The sequence below is a fragment of the Desmodus rotundus genome, chromosome 8, assembly GCF_022682495.2.
Source record: "Desmodus rotundus isolate HL8 chromosome 8, HLdesRot8A.1, whole genome shotgun sequence".
Taxonomy (NCBI): domain Eukaryota; kingdom Metazoa; phylum Chordata; class Mammalia; order Chiroptera; family Phyllostomidae; genus Desmodus; species Desmodus rotundus.
In genome coordinates this window covers 61282178-61288482 of record NC_071394.1, presented here as the reverse complement: position 1 = coordinate 61288482, position 6305 = coordinate 61282178, and positions in this window count along the sequence as shown.

Genomic DNA, 6305 nt, shown 5'->3' with positions numbered 1-6305 from the left:
CTAATTTTATTTATTTGGATCCTCTTTTTTTTCTTGATGAGTCTGGTTAAACGCTTGTCAATTTTGCTTATGTTTCAAAGAACCAGCTCCTGCATTCATTGATCCTTTGAATTTTCTTTTTTAGTCTCTATGTCATTTATTTCTGCTGTTACCTTGATTATTTCCTTTTTTCTACTCATTCTTGGCTTTGTTTGTTGTTTTTCGAGTTCTTTTGGTTGTAAGATTAGGTTGGTTATTTAAAATTTTTTTATCTTCTTTAGATAAGCATGTAACCAAGAACTTTCTTCTCAGGACTGCCTTCTCTGTGTCCCATAGGTTTTGGGTTGTGTGTTTATTTTCATTTGTTTTCAGGTACTTTTTTATTTCTTTCTTGATCTCATTGTTAACACATTCATTATTTAGCATGCTATTTAGCCTACATGTATTGGAATGTTTTCGAGTTTTTTTCTGAGGTTGATTTCTAGGTTCAAGCCATTGTGAACTGAGAAAATGCTTGATATGACTTCAAGTTTCTGAATTGTTAAGGCTTATTTTGTGTCCTACTGTGTAGTCTAGCTTTGAGAACGTTCTATGTACATTTGAGAAGAATGTGTATTTTGCTTCTTTGGGATTATCATTCGGGATTGCTGCTCTATCCTTGTTGATTTTTTGTCTGAAAGATCTGTCCATTATTAACAGTGAGGTGTTAAAATCCCCTACAATTGCTATTGCTGTCAATCTCTTCCTTAAAGTCCTCCAAGATTTTCTTTATATATTTAGGTACTCCTATATTAGGTGCACATATGATTATATCCTCTCGTTGGACTGACCCCTTAACTATTATGTAGTGATGTTTTCTGTCTCTTATTATGGTCTTTGTTTTGAAGTCTATTTTCTCTAATAGAAGTATTGCTACCCAGCTTTCCTTTCACCTCCATTTGCATGGAATATTTTTTTCCATCCCTTCACTTTCAGTTTGTGTAGGTCTTTTATTTGAGGTCAGTCCTCATATAAACAACATATATGCAGGTCATGTTTTCTTATCCATTTAGCTACCCTATATCTTTTGATTGGAACATTTAATCCATTTACTTTGAAGATTATTATTGATATGTATTTATTCATTTCCATTTTTCCCTTTGTTCCTGTGTTCCTTTCTCTCTATATTGCTTCTTCTTCTTAAAGAAGTCTCTTTGGGGTCATCAAGGAATATTTATAAAGGACCCATGGACAAAGCCAAAGGGGGGTAGGAGTGAGGGTGGAAGTTGGGGATAGGTGGGACAGGGGGAGTGGTGGTGGGAAAATGGAGACAACTGTACTTGAACAACAGTAATAAAATTAAATTAAATTAAAATTTAAACTTAAAAAGAAGAATCATGGTGCTTGTTTATTGGAAATGTACTCCAGCCTTTTTTTGGGTGTGGGGGGTGGGTGTCTAGGAAGCTCTTTATTTCACCTTCCATTTTAAATGAGAGACTTGCTGGATAGAGTATCCTGGTTTCAGGTCCTTTTCATCACCTTGAATATTTCTTGCCAGTCCCTTCTGGCCTGTAGTGTTTCTGATGAGAAATCAGCTGACAGCCCTATTAGAGCTCCCTTATAGGTAATTAATTGTTTCTCTCTTGCTGTCTTTGAGATTCTCACTTAGTCTTCAACCTTTGCCATTTTAATTGTGGTGTCTTTGTGTAGGCCTCTTCAGTTCATCTTGATTGTAACTATCTGTGCTTCAAATAAGCATGTTGTTTAAAGGCACAAAGATACAGGGAAATTAAGGAAGTTGATCTACATGTGGTCAGATATAGAATTTCTTTAAACTTATTCTTGGAAGTATTTTTCTTTTAACTCAATCTCACCTTTCAAATATGTCAAAGGAATAATAATTGATTTATTGTGCTGTCAAGCTATAAAAAAATGATATGGAAGTCACTTCCTAAATTTATTTTCATTTTGACTAAATATAGGCTGTGCCCCATTCCTTGGTTTGTTCCTTATTCAATTACACAGGGAGTTTTAAACTTAGAAATGTTTGAAGGTAAATATTATTTGAGTAACTTTATTCCATTATTTTTTCACAAGCTTCTTCAGTAATAGAAGGAGATATACTCTTAGAAAATTGCATTTTGAGTTATGGAAATAAGAATTTCTTTAAATTCAATCAACATACTGTTACACGCTGAGATTCCTGCCCATGTCCATGAAGTTTCTGGAAAAATAAAGCAACAAAAACATAGTCTGTCCCGGCTACAGAAAGAGTTCAGAAATCTGAGGCATCACTTTCAATGACAACACTTTGTCATCTGTATTCATCAGGCATTCAGTCTGCAAACATTGGCCATCTCTCAGTGGTAGGGAACGTGTTTGACAGGTGCTGCTACAAACAAGGGCCTTCATGACCGAGCCCCAAGCTCTAGATATGCTCTGTCCCAGCTCTGGGTGTGGTATTCCCACTGGAATGCCTAGAAAGTTAGACCCATAGCACCATGTACATTCCTCTGGACCTGTGATTTCCAAGAGTATGCCTCAAGAATTTATAAACTTGCAAAACCTGAATTTAGTTAAGGACACTGACTTCTTTTCTATTAGACTGTCAAATTAAAAAAAGACAACAGTCAATAAAACAATAACCATCTGAAATAAATGCATCAAAATTATACCTTTTTTGTCAGAATGGCAAAAAATATATTTTTGGTGTGTCACAAAATTTTAATAATTCGCTTGTTTGCCATGAGATAAGAAAGGTTGAAAATGACTACTCTAGTGGAGTTCTTACAATGTAGGTTGTACTGATTTGCTGTAAGTGCATCCACCACATGGACTCTCAGCAATCCTACACTGCTTAGTTCATAGTGTTGGACAGACACACCATGGGCTCAATAATTTGTTGCATATGAGAGGCCAAGCAATATTGTTGGGTCCTATACATCCCTTGATAAATAGTTGTAGGCTTCCCAGTAGACCAAGGCCTCTCTCAGTTACCACAGTCCCAGGACAGCCATCTGTACTCAAGGAAGGCGGGGCCAAACAGGTGTCACTGCAACCCTGATATTTTCACAGGCAGCCTCACAAGATGCCCCAGAGAGTGAAATAAATCAAAAGCAAGGATTGCAAAGATGGCTAACTTTCAGGCTCCACTAAACCATATGGCCTGGTTTATAAAGAATCATTTTCTATTTTAAAATTTCAATTAATATTATCCAAACTGTTTTGGCAAATTTTAGGGACACATGGACTTACATTTACAACGAGCTTGGAGTGCCCATAGTGGTTGAGATGTGTGTTAGCACTTGATGACGGTGCTGGGAAAAAGCATGGGGGGATGTCGAGAATGCCACAAATTGAAAATCCCAAGGTCTAAGAAAATGGGCTGCTGTTTTACAGGCTTTTCAGATATAAAGGAGATATATTCCAAAGAGATTTATCTTGAGTGACTATCTCCTCTAAGAAAGTATTCCAGCTGAATCAGGGTAGCTCTCAAATAGCCCAAACAGGTGTGTAATTAATTTACTCTATTTTTGGTACATTTTTCTCTTTACCTTCATAAGGCAGGAACATGAAATTGACCCGTGCCTGACCCATGTTTATATCTAAAATGCTAAATGCCATTATCATCTATTTTTGTGTTGTAATAAACTTTTCAATTTATTTGTTTCTATTATTTTTACCTATGTTTCACTAGGAAGCCAAGTACACAGCATTGAAAGGTGACTGCTCCCTATATTACCCTTTTCATATACCCACATCCTCTGTGTTCCTCTACAAAAAGTTTATTCTTTAACTGCATTTTTTTTGTTTCAGCTATTCCCTAAAAGTGGTAGGTTTAATAATTTTTTTCACCTTATTTTGAAAAAAATAAAATGCTTCCGCTTTATTCCGTATCTTCGTTTCAAAGGGAACTTTGATATTCTGAGAGAAGCAGCTTTGGAAATCATTTAGGAAAGCTGCTGCCTGACTGGATGGAAATGGGACATTTGCCCATACTGTCAAACACGTCACAGAAGCTAGAAAACCTCCTGGATTTTCTATTGTTTATCCTACTCCTCTTCCACAGTTGCAATTTCCACTAAGTAGACATCAGCCACGCTCTTTCTGTACAGCTGCAATTTGATGATTCCAAATATTGTTAGATTTAATCCTCCTGTTGACCCTATAAAGATATTTTTAAATACTTATTTTACAAATGAAGAAAGGAAGGGCCAACAGTTAAACAATTATCTAAGATCTTCATGGTGGAAATACTGGGTTTGGACTTGACCCACTAGATCGCGCACCTTCCTACGATGAACAAGCCGTGCTTACCTTTGTATCCCTGGTACTAAGCAAAGGCACTCAATAAGTATTTGTCAGTTCACCTTTTAACCTGTTTTTTTTTTTTAATTTCATGGTCATGGTCATGCATTTACCACTTTCACCCTAAAGAACCTTACAACCTAGTCTGTTGCCTGAAGGGTCATGCAAATTATATTCTAAAGTTCATGATTTTAGGACCAAGTCAATAAATGGTACTTTAAACTTTCAGTACACAGACATACTCTGATTTTGGACTTTGTTTCATTTATCAATACATTTAGAAACTTAAAGTTTTAGCAATTATATTTTTACTCCTAAAACACAAGCTTGACCCAAGTCTTAACATTATTTTACTAAATAACATAAAAAGCATCATTAAAAGCAAAATGTTTTAGGAGAAGGAGAGAGAAGGAGCTCACAAGAGAATAATTATCCTGGGAGTACAGGCAGTGTTCAGGCACAAGGTCAGCTTCCCTGCACGGTAACATCTGCCCTGGGTGACCAAGCCCTCCTGCCACCTAAGGCCTTGAGCCATATATGGCAGAGCGCTCTAGAGCTGCCAACGAACATCTACAGGGGAGAGGACTCATAATAAAAACAGCTCAATTTTCTTTAAACCTTAACTGTAAAATATGGTCTTGAACTCTTCTATTCTGACTAAGAACTAATCTACAAAAGGGCTAACTTTTCAAATAGGGATTGAGGAGAGTATTCTTTACCACAGGTGAATTGTTATTGGTGTAATTTTTTGGCTCAGGTTTGCTTTCTTTCTCTGCAAAAAGGAGGAATGTTATTTTTTAAAAAAGAGAAGAAAAATTGTGTCAGATAAATAAATGAATAATGAATAAAAATAATAATAAAACCCTGTCAATCTGGCTGAGTTTCCCAGGTGCTCATTACACAGTTTTAGGCCTATGCAATTTTGCATTGTCCAAATACCCTTTGCAACAGCTTGGATGGAACTGGAGAGCATTATGCTAAGTGAAATAAAGGCGGGGAGGGACAAATACCATATGATCTCACCTTTAACTGGAACATAATCAACAAAAGAAAAAAGCAAACAAAATATAACCAGAGTCATTGAAATTAAGAACGATGTAACAATAGCCACAGGGGAGTGGGGAGGGGATAGTGGGGAGAGGGGTTTACAGGAGCTACTATAAAGGACACAAGGACAAAATCAAAGGGGAAGGGAAAGGTGGGGGAGGGAGGTGGGATTGGCTGGGATGGGATGGAGGGATGGGAAGAAAATGCAGACAATTGTAACTGAATAACAATAAAAAAATAATAAAATAAAATAAAATACCCTAGGGGAGATACCAGTAGAGAAAGGAAGTCTAATTCCACACTTTGAAGTACTTACTCTCTGCTGCCCTCTAACTTCCAGTTGACTGGAGCTTGGGATAGAGGTCATGTATAGAAATATACCATTTTTTATTAAACTTCAATCCCCACCCTAGGTCAGAGCTCAGGGTATAATATTTAGTAGATACTGATTGACTAAATGAGTAAATTCACATATGAGCTCTAAGTCATTCCAAATAAAGTGACAGTTGAAGCTATAATTTAAAATGAGATCTGTAAGGAATATACAAGTAAGAGAGAACAAATAGCTAAATTATGGAAAATGTGGAAAAGAGTCACTTTGCGAGTCAAGAAGACTGAGTCATCCGAAAAGAAAGAAAAGCAAGAGTTAGGATTATGGAAAATGGAAATACAGGAATGTAGTGGAGGACAATGAGTAGCAGACTTTCAAAGAGTATATGACACACTGTATTAATATAGAGACTATATGTAATTTATACAAAAGCATATGTAATCTACATACACACATTTATTTTTATTTTTTATCCCCACCCAAGGACATTTTTTCTTTTCTTTTATAGAGAGAGGAAGGGAGAGAGAAACACTGATGAGAGAGAGAGACATCAATTGGCTGCCCTTGCCCCACCCTTGGCCCCATACACTCCCCACTAGGGATCAAACCCACAACCTAGATGTGTGCCCTGACCAGGAGTCAACCTGCAAACTTCTGATAT